Source organism: Gossypium hirsutum, chromosome A08 (assembly GCF_007990345.1).
Source record: "Gossypium hirsutum isolate 1008001.06 chromosome A08, Gossypium_hirsutum_v2.1, whole genome shotgun sequence".
In the NCBI taxonomy this organism is placed as follows: domain Eukaryota; kingdom Viridiplantae; phylum Streptophyta; class Magnoliopsida; order Malvales; family Malvaceae; genus Gossypium; species Gossypium hirsutum.
This window is the reverse complement of record NC_053431.1, coordinates 31,134,728-31,148,825: the sequence shown is the minus strand read 5'-3', so window position 1 is coordinate 31,148,825 and position 14,098 is coordinate 31,134,728.

The following is a 14,098-nucleotide window of genomic DNA, read 5'->3' as shown; positions in this document are numbered from 1 at the left end:
TAAGTCTCTTTGAGTCATCAAATATTTGAGACTTTTGTGATCCGAAAATACATGGCACTTTTCACCAAATAAGTAATGTCGCCATATTTTTAAAGCGAATACGATGGCAGCTAGTTCGAGATCATGGGTCGGATAATTTTTCTCATGTGGCTTTAATTGTCTCGACGCATAGGCCACCACTCGACCTTCTTGCATCAATACGCAACCCAACCCAAGTAGGGATGCGTCACTATAAATGACAAACTCTTTGCCTGATTCGGGTTGCACTAAAATTGGAGCTTCAGTCAAATAAGTTTTCAGTTGATCGAAACTTTTCTGACATTTCTCCGTCCATTCGAACTTAACATCCTTTTGAAGTAGCTTCGTCATTGGTGTGGCTATCATCGAGAAACCTTTTACAAATCGTCGGTAATAACCGGCGAGCCCTAGGAAGCTCCGAACTTCGGTAATATTTCTTGGAGGCTTCCAGTTAAGTATGGCTAAAATTTTGCTCGGGTCAACTCGAATACCCGATGCGGATACCACATGACCCAAGAAGCTAACCTCTCTTAACCAGAACTCACACTTACTGAACTTAGCATATAACTGCTTATCCCGCAAAATTTGCAACACTAGTCTCAGGTGCTCAGCATGTTCGGTCTCATCTCTTGAATAGACCAAGATGTAATCAATGAACACAACTACGAACCGATCCAAATATGGTCTGAAGATCCGATTCATCAAATCCATAAATACCGCAGGGGCATTAGTGAGCCCAAACGGCATCACTAAGAACTCGTAGTGACCATATCTCGTTCTGAAGGCAGTTTTGGGTATGTTCGAATCTCAAATTCGCAACTGATAATAGCCCGATCTCAAATCTATTTTTGAGAACACTGAGGCTCCCTTCAGTTGGTCGAACAAATCATCGATACGCGGTAACGGATATTTGTTCTTTATTGTCACTTTATTCAGCTGACGATAGTCAATGCACAACCTCATGGTTCCGTCCTTCTTTTTCACGAACAATACTGGTGCTCCCCAAGGTGAGAAACTTGGTCGAGCGAAACCTCTATCCGTTAACTCTTGCAACTGAGCTTTCAATTCCTTTAACTCAGTTGGTGCCATACGATACGGAGCTATCGAAACTGGCGTAGTTCCAGGTACAAGCTCAATACCAAACTCTACCTCCCGAACAGGTGGTAAACCCGGTAATTCTTCGGGAAAAACATCCGGGTATTCACAAATTACTGGTACCGACTCAAGTTTCTTTTCTAATTCCTTGTTATCAAGTACATGCGCAAGGTATGCTTCATACCCTTTTCTTACATATTTCTGAGTCAACATTGAGGATATTACAGCTGGCAACCCATCTAAGTCCGTAGACTCAACTCGGATTACTTCGTTATTTGCGCACCTCAAATCAATAGTCTTGCTTTTGCAATTCACAACCGCATCATGCACGGTCAACCAATCCAACCCGAGAATAACATCAAATTCATCAAACGGCAGAAGCATCAAGTCTGCCAGAAAACAGGAACCTCGAACCACTAGGGGACATTTCTTACACACTTTGTCGACAAGCACGTAACGACCCAAGGGATTTGACACCCGAATTACGAACTCAGTAGACTCAATAGATAAAGTCTTACTGGATGCTAAGGTTTCACATATGTAAGAATGAGTAGAACCGGGGTCAATCAAAGCAATTACATTAGTATCAAAGAGAGTAAAAGTACCGGTAATAACATCAGGCGAAGAAGCATCCTCGCGGGCACGTATAGCATAAGCTCTAGCAGGCGCACGAGCCTCGGATCTGGTCGTAGCATCTCTAGATCCTCTCTGACCACCACTAGCATTGCCCGTATTTCTAGATGGTCTACCTCGAGCAGTGGTAGCACCCGGTTTCCCACTCTGATTTACATTCTGTTCAGACAACCTCGGGCAATCTTTAATGAAGTGGTCAACTGATCTGCACTTGTAACAGGAGCGGTCATGGAATCGACAACTCCCCGAATGCCATTTACCGCAATATCGACATTCCGTTCTGTCTCGATGTTCATTCCCAACACTGGTGACCGAATTTCCTCGTGTACCCACAGGGGGTCGATCACGATGCCTGTTGAAGAGACTTTCCCGAGGATCTTTTACGAAACTCTCCAGTTCCCACATCAACTTTTTGTTTTTCTTTTCTAAGCTCTTCGGCTTTACAAGCTCGCTCGACAAGTACTACGAACTCTCGTATTTCAAGAATGCCAACGAACATTTTTATATCTTCATTCAGCCCATCCTCGAAGCGTTTACACATGATAGCCTCGGACGAAACACATTCCCGAGCGTATCTACTAAGTCTAACAAATTTTCGCTCGTAATCAGTAACTGACATAGAACCTTGCTTAAGCTCAAGAAATTCCTTCCGTTTTTGATCAACAAATCTCTGACTGATATACTTTTTCCGAAACTCAGTTTGGAAAAACTCCCAAGTTACTTGCTCTCAGGGCACAACAGAAGTCAAAGTACTCCACCAATAGTAGGCAGAATCACGTAGCAAGGAGATAGTACACTTTAGGCACTCATCGAGTGTGCAAGATAGCTCGTCGAGTACCCGGATAGTGTTGTCCAACCAAAATTCAGCTTGCTCGGCATCATCGCTGTCCGTAGCTTTAAATTCAGTAGCCCCATGTTTTCGGATCCTGTCAACTGGGGGCTTATTTGACCTTATTTGGTCAGATACCGGAGGTATTGTAGGTGCAGGGGTTGTATTAGTCGGGAATAGAGGTTGTGGAACAGCCGTATTAGTTCGAATGTAGTGGTTGAACCAATCATTCATCACGCTATAGAAAGCTTGTCTAGCTTCATCATTCAGATTACTAGCATTAGGTTGAGAGTCCGCCGGGGTTGTCCCTTGTGCGGGAGCAGGCGCTACACTCTCAAGATCATCAGCTACCGCTCGGTCGGGATCGGGATCCATTACTATAAATAAACACATTTGCAAATGTCAGAAATCACCACACTATCAAATAATCACATAAAATGGCATGTATAGCTAGACCCAACGCATTACGGTAGTCCTAGAATCGTTTAAACAATAGCTCTGATACCAATAAAATTGTAACACCCCGTACCCGAGACCGTTGCCGGAGTCGAACGCGAGGTGCTAACAGACTTAATTACTTTGTTTTCACAGTCCATTAAAAAAAATTCCAGACAGGCTGGCTAACCGCGTCACTGTCGCCTTAAAAACCATATCTCGAGTTCCAAAACTCGAAATCTGATTCCGTAAATTTTCCCTGAAATTAGACTCATATATCCATCTGTGGATTTATTTCTATAATTTTTGGTCGGGCCAATTGGTACAGTTTATTAGTTAAATTCTCCCCTGATTCTGGGTTCGACTACTCTGACCTTCACGTATTACGACTTGGATATCTCCCTGTACAGAGCTTCAATACTCATGCCGTTTCTTTCTAATGAAACTAGACTCAAAGGGGAATCTATACATATAAGGCATGACTTCTAATTATCTCTGGATAATTTATGGTAAATTTTCAAAGTCCAAACAGGAGATCCAGAAACCGTTCTGGCCCTGTTTCACGAGAACTTTAATATCTATTAATATGCTGTTCATATGATTGTTTCCTTACTTTCATATGAAAATAGATTCATCAAGGTTCGATTACATAATTTATTCACTATTTAATACCATTCCTAAAATTTTAGTGATTTTTCAAATCCACACCACTGCTGCTGTCAGCATCTGTTTTCAAGGTAAACTTTACCTATTTCGTGGTTACCATGGACCAACTAGAGTTTTGTCATACATAGGTCCACATATGATCATATTTAGCCATTCCAATGGCTGATCATTTGCCCAACACTTCCATTCCAGTCCATAGTCACATCATGAAACCATATATATATACATAAACACAAATGGTCTAATGCCATACTCCACTTCTACGAGCCATTTTCGCATGGCTGTACACACATACATCACAAAAAGTACTTGAAAAACAACAAAGGGTAGTCCTATACATGCCATATCCAGAGTTCAACTAAAAGAGTACCAAAAGGGCTTTGATAGTGTGGATGACTTCGACTTCGATGATCCCGAATCCGATATCTAACGAACAAAATCTATAAAACAGAGAGCCAAAGCAACGGGGTAAGCATTTTAAAGCTTAGTAAGTTTCTAGTAATGAAATCGGCTTTGACTAAAGTATTACATTCACATAGCTAAATGGATCACTTTATTAATACACATTCTCATAAACATACTTACTTCACACTTCATCAACATATACACACAAGGTATTAACCTATCTAAAAGCCGAAAGTTCGTTAGTCGATTGAACGAATACTATTTAAAACGAATCGACTTTTCCGATGCACACGCAAACATACCTTATCGTTTGGGTTTTTCGAGCGTATTAATTGAATTTATTACAGCACAACATGCTCACCTTCGAACCCAAGTTTCTTCGGAATTTAGCCGGATATAACCACAAGCACAATTGCCTTCGGGTCTTAACCCGGGTATAGCAACTCGCACAAATGCCTTCGGGTCTTAGCCCGGATATATCAACTCGCACAAATGCCTTCGGGTCTTAGCCCGGATAAAATCACTAGCACAATTGCCTTCGGGTCTTAACCCGGGTATAGCAACTCGCACAAATGCCTTCGGGTCTTAGCCCGGATAAAATCACTAGCATAAATGCCTTCGGGACTTAGCCCGGATATCATTCAAATGCTCATGCACACATATATCAATAATCATGACACATCCATATTTCATTTTCGTTACTAAGGCTCAAACACAAAACATTTATTAAACCTTTCCAATTTCGGCTCAATAGCCACACACAAAGAGCATGATTTCAATTGGCTTTATAACATAGTCTCTATGCACATTCGGCTATCCGTCATAGTATGACTAATCATTTCAATATAATTCAAGTAGGGTCATTACTCGAAGACTTACCTCGGATGTTGTCGAACGACTTCAATGGCTATTCAATTACTTTTTCCTTCCCTTTATCGGATTTAGTTCCCCTTTGCTCTTGAGCTTAAAGAATACAAATAGGAGTATTCAATATTTAAACCAATAATATGAATTTATTAATCACATTCGGCAATCACATATCAAACTCATTATATATATTTTTATATATATATATACTTTGGCTAGTTTTTTTTTGCCGAATGTTCATCTATCCTAAATAACAATTTATCATTAAATTTTCAAACCAAAATGTCATTATATGACCACATATACACATATCCATATACTTAAGCTCAATAATTATAATATAATATCATGTACTCACTTTAATTATATTGCCGAATATACTTAATCATACATACACCTAACCAAAAATAATTTCTAAAATCTTTATATCATTTATACACTAAGCCGAATACTCTTACCAAGTTCACCTATATTCTTCAACAAATTCTTCATTGATCAAACACATATTCGGCTAAAGAAATGGCAATTTTAGCAACTTTTAATTTAATACTTAATCAATTATAATACATCTAAATATTCTTTTCATATTATTAACTCAAATCACATACATTATTTAATATAACATTTTCACATTCGGCATTAGTATCAACCATAGTAGCCGATTCTTCCTACTTTGTACCTATGCATCTATTTGATCCTTAGTTAGTTCAAACACTCACACACTAAGATTCATCCAATTTTAACAAGAAATAAAATCCTTAATCCTCAAACTACCATGGCCGAAAGTTCTAGTCATCCTAATATCAAATTTTCTAACATGGGTTACCTAAAGAACTTGGTAATTAGTTCAAATTTATCTAACATTTCAAAAATTCACATGAATCTCATACCTTAAAGAAGATCTAAGTGACCGAATGGTTCCTTCTCCCCAACTCTTCTTCACTTTCGGCTTTTGGGATGAACAAGGTGATTACTTTGTTATTTTCACCCACTTTCTATTTTAGTTCCTTATTTTATTTCATTTATTCATGGTATTATATCATTTAACTAAATAAAACTAATAGAAAATTCATATTTTATAACATAACTAGTACATGGCCGCCACTATCTAAAATGGGCAATTTAACATGCAAACCATTCCTTTAAACACATGCATTATTTACTCATTCTAAATTAACCTATCACATTTCAAAAGTGTCACATTTTAGTCCTATTGAATAAATTCACATGCAAATGACCAAATCAAAGCTTGAAATTTTCACACTTGTATTTACTCACTTCGAAATCATGAAATATAACTTATAATTATTTTTATAACTCGGTTTTGTGGTCCCGAAACCACTTTTCGACTAGGGTCAAATTAGGGTTGTCACAGAAATCCCCTACTATATAAAATGAAAGTCAGTCATATAAAAGAATTAAAAGTTGGCCCCAACCCTACTTACAGTTTCAGTATCAATTGGGCCTTAGCCCCTTTTAACAGAAAGTACCAGATGGGCTTTAGCCCATTACAGAATAAAAAACGTTATCAAAACTAGAATCAGAATCTGAATCAGAATCAGGTGACATAATCAGAATCAAAATCAATATCAGGTAACAGAATCAAAATCAGAATCAGTATCAGGTAACAGAATCAAAAATCAGAATGTGAATGCAATCCCAACCCAATCCAGCCTATAACCAATCGCTACACTCCACCCGTACCAGCCCTACACTCCATGTGGGGAATAGCTCAACCCACCCAGCCCTGCACTCCACAGTTATAGCATTGCTGCTCAATTATCAGATATTGTGACAGAGTCACCAGATACAGATATTGTGGCAGAGCCACCAGAACAGATATTTGTGGCATAGCCACCAGAAACAGATAATGTGGCAAAGCCACTTAACAGAATACGTGGCACAAAGCCATCGATAACTGTATTATGTTAGGCGCATAGCCATCAACTAGAGTAACATAACTGGCACACAGCCATAGGTAAATGTGATCGACACAGAGTCGTCAATAACCATATATTGGCACATAGCCTTAGGAAAATACGTTTGGCACACAGCCATAATCAGGTTGGCACAAAGCCATATGTAGGTTGACACAAAGCCATAATCAGAAGGCTTTAAGCCATCGGTAGCTGTATCATGTTAGGCACATAGCCATCAGCGACGGTAATATAGTCGGCACACAGCCTCGAGTAAATATGATCGGCACTCAGCCATTAATCGGTCCACAGTCGTCTTGGGTGACCCGTGCAACCTTATCAAATCAGCACGAATATACAGCTCTTAAGCTTTTAGTGGATCCATAGTCGTCAAGCAACCATGCGATCCTAACAGATCAGATCTTCCTCCGTACAAAATCCCAACCCATGCAACATTTCATGTATGCAGAATGTCATGCCCATATTTGAATCAAACAATCACAGTCAAGTTATTCATATACCAACATATATTCACAATCAAATTCGTCAACCACACAGTCCAAGTTAGTCACTTGGCCACAAGGGCAAAACAGTCATTTAACACCTTAGGGCCAAAATGGTAATTTTACCCCACAAGGTATCTCGGTAATTCCACCCTACAGGGGTATTTTAGTAATTATACCATACAGGGGTATTTTAGTAATTCTACCCTACTGGGGTTTTGTGATAATTCTACCCTATAGGGGTATTTCGGTAATTTTACCCTATAAGGGTATTTCAGCAATTCTACCCTACAGGGGTATTTCAGTAATTCTACCCTATAAGGGTATTTCGGTAATTTTACCCTACAGGGGTATTTCAATAATTCTACCCTACAGTAGTGTTTCAGTAATTCTACCCTACAGGGGTATTTTGGTAATTCTACCCTACAAGGGTATTGTGATAATTCTACTTTACAGGGGTATTCCGGTAATTCTACCCTATAGGGGTATTCCGGTAATTCTACCCTACAAGGGTATTTCGGTAATTCTACCCTATAGGGGTATTTCGGTAATTCTACCCTACAGGGGTATTCCGGTAATTCTACCCTACAGGGGTATTCCGGTATTTCTACCCTACAGGGGTATTCCAGTAATTCTACCCTACAGGGGTATTCTGGTAATTCTACCCTACAGGGGTATTCCGGTAATTCTATCCTACTGGGGTATTGCGATAATTTTCCAAACCAGGGGTATTTTGTTGATTTTATAAACCAGGGGTATTTTGGTAATTTTATAAACCAAGGGTATTTTAATAATTTTACAAACCAGGGGTATTTTGGTAATTTGGTAAACTAAAGTATTCTAAACAGGAATAACAATACGAATAGCCCTGAAGCCTATTCTCGGCCCAAATGGGCCCACACGCTCGTTTAGCCCTTTTAGGCCAAATCTAGTCACAGATATGAGATTCACCTAGCCTAGTCCAATATTTACTACACAATCAAACAACTTATCCAATTGGGCTCGTAGGCCTATTGGGCCCACATGGCCCTTTTCTGCTCATCGCGGCCCGAAGTAGCCATCCTACAGCTAGAGTAGCGAGAAATACACACCTGATTGGAGATTGCAATTAATCCACGCTCCGAGCACTCTTAGCCAACGCCTAACCCAAACGAGCACGCCATAAAGCGAAAGGGATCAGCCAAGAAAGGTACCTTTACTCTCCTCATGGTTCTCTTTATAAGGTACCTTTACTCTCCTCAAGGTTCTCTTTATTTAAAGGCAACTTCGCATCCACTCTTATGTTAGCTTCCCGATGTGGGATCCCTCCATCATCAGAGTTTAAATTCAACACCAACTCTTGCCGTCCCCTATTAGCAAAATAAATGCTCTTTGCTTGCCATGAGATTCGAACCCTAGACCTCCTTGCCACCTCTATGACGCAACTTCCTGCCTCTTATGTGGCGCTACTTTGCCACTAGACCACAAGGCTTTTTGTGGCACAATTTCCTCAACAATATTCTTAAGGCCTACCTACTACACCCAGGGTATGATTCACCTTAAAACAAAATTTTTGTTAGAGTCCAGATTTGAACCCAGGACTTCTCCAACACTTCTCAGCACACTTAACCACTAAAACAAGCCTTCATTAACGAAATTTACAAGCACAACCAAATATTATAAGCTGCCTTCAACCGCTCCCATGCTCAAGGCTCAAAACAGATATTTGTGGCATAGCCACCAGAAACAGATAATGTGGCAAAGCCACTTAACAGAATACGTGGCACAAAGCCATCGATAACTGTATTATGTTAGGCGCATAGCCATCAACTAGAGTAACATAACTGGCACACAGCCATAGGTAAATGTGATCGACACAGAGTTGTCAATAACCATATATTGGCACATAGGCTTAGGCAAATACGTTTGGCACACAGCCATAATCAGGTTGGCACAGAGCCATATGTAGGTTGACACAAAGCCATAATCAGAAGGCTTTAAGCCATCGGTAGCTGTATCATGTTAGGCACATAGCCATCAGCGACGGTAATATAGTCGGCACACAGCCTCGAGTAAATATGATCAGCACTCCGCCATTGATCGGTCCACAGTCGTATTGGGCGACCCGTGCGACCTTATCAAATTAGTACGAATATACGGCTCTTAAGCCTTCGGTGGATCCATAGTCGTCAAGCAACCATGCGATCCTAACAGATCAGATCTTCCTCCGTACAAAATCCCAACCCATGCAACATGTCATGTATGCAGAATGTCATGCCCATATTTGAATCAAACAATCACAGTCAAGTCATTCATATACCAACATATATTCACAATCAAATTCTTTAACCACACAGTCCAAGTTAGTCACTTGGCCACAAGGGCAAAGAAGTCATTTAACACCTTACGGCCAAAATGGTAATTTTACCCCACAAGGTATCTCGGTAATTCCACCCTACAGGGGTATTTTAGTAATTCTACCCTACAGGGGTGTTTCGGTAATTCTACCATACAGGGGTATTGCGATAATTCTACCCTACAGGGGTATTGCGATAATTCTACGTTACAGGGGTATTTCAGTAATTCTACCCTATAGGTGTATTCCGATAATTCTACCCTACAGGGGTATTCCGGTAATTCTACCCTATAGGGGTATTTCGGTAATTCTACCCTATAGGGGTATTTCTGTAATTCTACCCTACAGGGGTATTTCTGCAATTCTACCATACAGGGGTATTTCGGTAATTCTACCCTACAGAGGTATTCCAGTAATTCTACCCTACAGGGGTATTTCGGTAATTCTATCCTACAGGGGTATTCTGTTAATTCTACCCTACAGGGGTTTTCCGGTAATTCTACCCTACAGGGGTATTGCGAAAAAACTACAAACTAGGGGTATTTTGTTGATTTTATAAGCCAAGGGTATTTTGGCGATTTTATAAACCAAGGGTATTTTAGTAATTTTACAAACCAGAGGTATTTTGGTAATTTGGTAAACTAAAGTATTCTAAACAGTGATAACAATAAGAATGGCCCTAAAGCCTATTCTCGGCCTAAATGGGCCCACACACTCGTGTGGCCCTTTTAGCCCAAATCTAGTCACAGATATGAGATTCACCTAGCCTAGTCCAATATTTACTACACAATCAAACAACTTATCCAATTGGGCTCGAAGGCCCATTGGGCCCACATGGCCCGAAGTAGCCATCCTACAGCTAAAGTAGCGAGAAATACACACCTGATTGGAGATTGGAGTTAATCCACGCTTCGAGCACTCTTAGCCGACGCCTAACCCAAACGAGCACGCCATAAAGCGAAAGGGATCAGCCAAGAAAGGTACCTTTACTCTCCTCATGGTTCTCTTTATTTAAAGGCAACTTCGCATCCACTCTTATGTTAGCTTCCCGATGTGGGATCCCTCCATCATCAGAGTTTAAATTCAACACCAACTCTTGCCGCCCCCTGTTAGCAAAATAAATGCTCTTTGCTTGCCATGGGATTCGAACCCTGGACCTCCTTGCCACCTCTATAACACAACCTTCCTGCCTCTTATGTGGCGCTACTTTGCCACTAGACCACAAGGCTTTTTGTGGCACAATTTCCCCAACAATATTCTTAAGGCCTACCTACTACACCCAGGGTTTGATTCACCTTAAACCAAAATTTTTGCTAGAGTCCAGATTTGAACCCAGGACTTCTCCAACACTTCTCAACACACTTAACCACTAAAACAGGCCTTCATTAACGAAATTTACAAGCACAACAAAATATTATAAGCTGCCTTCAACCGCTCCCATGCTCAAGGCCCAAAACTTCTAGGCCCAAATTCAGGGTGTTACAATAACCATATCCTAACTAATAATAAAATTAAATAATTTAAACTATTATGATTTATTAAATTGATGACAAATTGAATGCATTTTCTATTAATAAGTAACCCCTAATTTATTTATTCTTTTCAATGCTTTATCACTTTAAAAAAAGCTCGATTAAATGCTTCTATTAATTGTTATAAAACACATTTAATAAATTAAACTTCAAAAAATTCAATGCATATTATTTTTCAATTAGCATACAAAACCTATTCATGCTATTTAAGGGTCTCCTTTTTAGTCAACAGAATTTTAACACCACTTACCTGATCTTATAACAAATCCGAACAAAAGGTGTTACATGTAAGTTTATAATTATCTTTTGAAATCACATTCATATACTTGCTTTATAACAGTTTTGATATACAATTATATTTTATATTTACACTATCAAACCTAAGTACATGTCATCTCTAAAGTCCAAATTTTCTATATATCCAAAGATTTTTTTTTTATAGTTTGGATTGTGATTGATCCAAGTTGAAGTAAATCCTAGTGAAGAAGTAGTTCACGTCCTTCAATCTTTTTCACTACGTGTTTAAGAACATGTTAAGCTATGTGAATAACTTAATATGTACTCAACTAAATTCATCTTATCATATATATATATATATATCAATTTAATTAATTTTAATAATATTTATTCACACAATTTCTTTCACTAATATACTTAAACTTTTAATTGATTTTTAAAACATAAAATCATTTAAATTAAATTTATAATTTATAGTTTTCACTTTAACATATTAAATTTCTTTCTCAATTCACAAATTTAACAAATCACTTAACACTTAATTCACTCTATTTTTGAAACATATATATCACCGTAACATTTTTATCACTATAACACTTAAATAAATGATATTTTGATACTTTTGCAAAGATCTAGGCCAAACACGAACTCTCGACCTATAATAGAACTTTGATAACGAGAACTTAAGGAAATATACAAGAAATCCTTTAAACACATCACATATCCCAATACTCCTCTTCTAATCTCTTCCGGAACCCCCACACCACTAGCTCAGTTCTAATCCAAACCCCTAGCCCATCTCAACTCCATAATCACTTCACATATAAAAATATCACTTTATTCACAATCATAAATTTCACAATTACTTTGAATCCCATAAACACATACACTATATTTTCATTTACAGTCACTTTGTTTACAATTCATAAAAACACAAACATAACATATATGCACAACAATTAACACATTAAATTTCATTTCACTTCATGTAGCACTTGAATTCATATAACACTTTACTTAAATATTTATTTCAATTTAAGCATACACAATAACTTTTGAATATTTTATAATTTAGTCCCTTGATTCATGAAATTCTATAGTCACTATCATATCACTTCACACTTTATTACTATCACTTAACACTTCATTTAAATCATTTATTATAATATTTATTCACATGTTGAATTTTTACACAATATTCAATTTAGTCCTCTCTACAACAATTTCACTACACTATGTCTATTCACTTAGAACTAAACTTTAATAGTATCTCACTCCACTTTAATAAACATTATATTAGATGCATACTTAAACATAAAAATAAACAAATAAATCAATTAACATTATACTCTTCACTTGAACTTAACATTCTTTCATATTTATCTTTATTTTGAATTCATTTGTTATACCAATAGATAATGCTATCATAAAAGTTATACCAAATGCAGCTTTCACCTCATTATATGAACTTAGCTTTTAATATATCCTTCACTATTTGATCAATTTCATCCATTCACCATTATATCTTATAATGAAAATACATTATCATACTACTAATATAAGTAATTTTCTAGATAATGACCCTACGTAGCTTATTTCATAATCCACAATGTTATTAGATATTATTACTCTTTATCAACTATGATTCAATATATGATGAATTCAATAATGATAAGTCATGTACCTAACAAACAACCTCGACCCACACATGAAGCAATATTTTCAATACTCAAAGCTCATGAGTACATGCACATGGTCATCCACTTACTCATGATTAGGCAAGTCACACTCTGATGTCATGAGTGATAAATGCATGCATAATTTATGATAATTCAACTTGGGTTACAATATTGGCCCAAATAGCACATCTATGTATTTTTGGGGCCATCCAGTCCGATAGCCAAAAAGTTTTCCCCATTTGATTATAGTGACATAATATCCTTTATTATTAAATCATTTTCTCAATCCGAGACTGTGGCTCGGAAAATTAGATTACTACTATTATAAGTTTTCTTTTCGTTATATAATAGTTAAACCTTAGGTAATCATGTAAACTTGGTTATTAGTGGTGTCAAAAATATAGTTTTGAAACCTCATTTCATAAACTAATTGTAAATAAAATAGGAATATTTATCGGAGTACTAAGAAAATATATTAAAGTTGTTAAGTAGTTTTGTAAAAAATATGGTCAATTAAAGCTTAGGGACTAAATTGTAAAAGCCAATGTTTTAAGTTTAATTAAGATAAGTTGGGGTTAAATTGCAATATCCAAAAGACAAAATAGTATAAACCAATTTTCTTCATCGTTAGTGGATTTCATGAACCACTCATCTTGATAGTAAATTCATTAAAGAATTAAACATATTTTAATAGATTAATTAAATAATTAATTCTTAATCTAAGATATAACAAATAGTGTATGAAAGCATCATTTCCTCATTTTTCTAGTCGTCAAAATAAAGAAAAACAAAGAAGAAAATATTAAGCATTTCTACTTCGACATTTAAAAATAAAGAAGATTCAAGCTATTTTCTTTATTTTTATAGATTTATGATATGGTAGCTTGATTAGCTAGCCATGTATAGCTTTTTCAATTGTTGAGTTTTTAAAACCTTCATTAAAGAGAA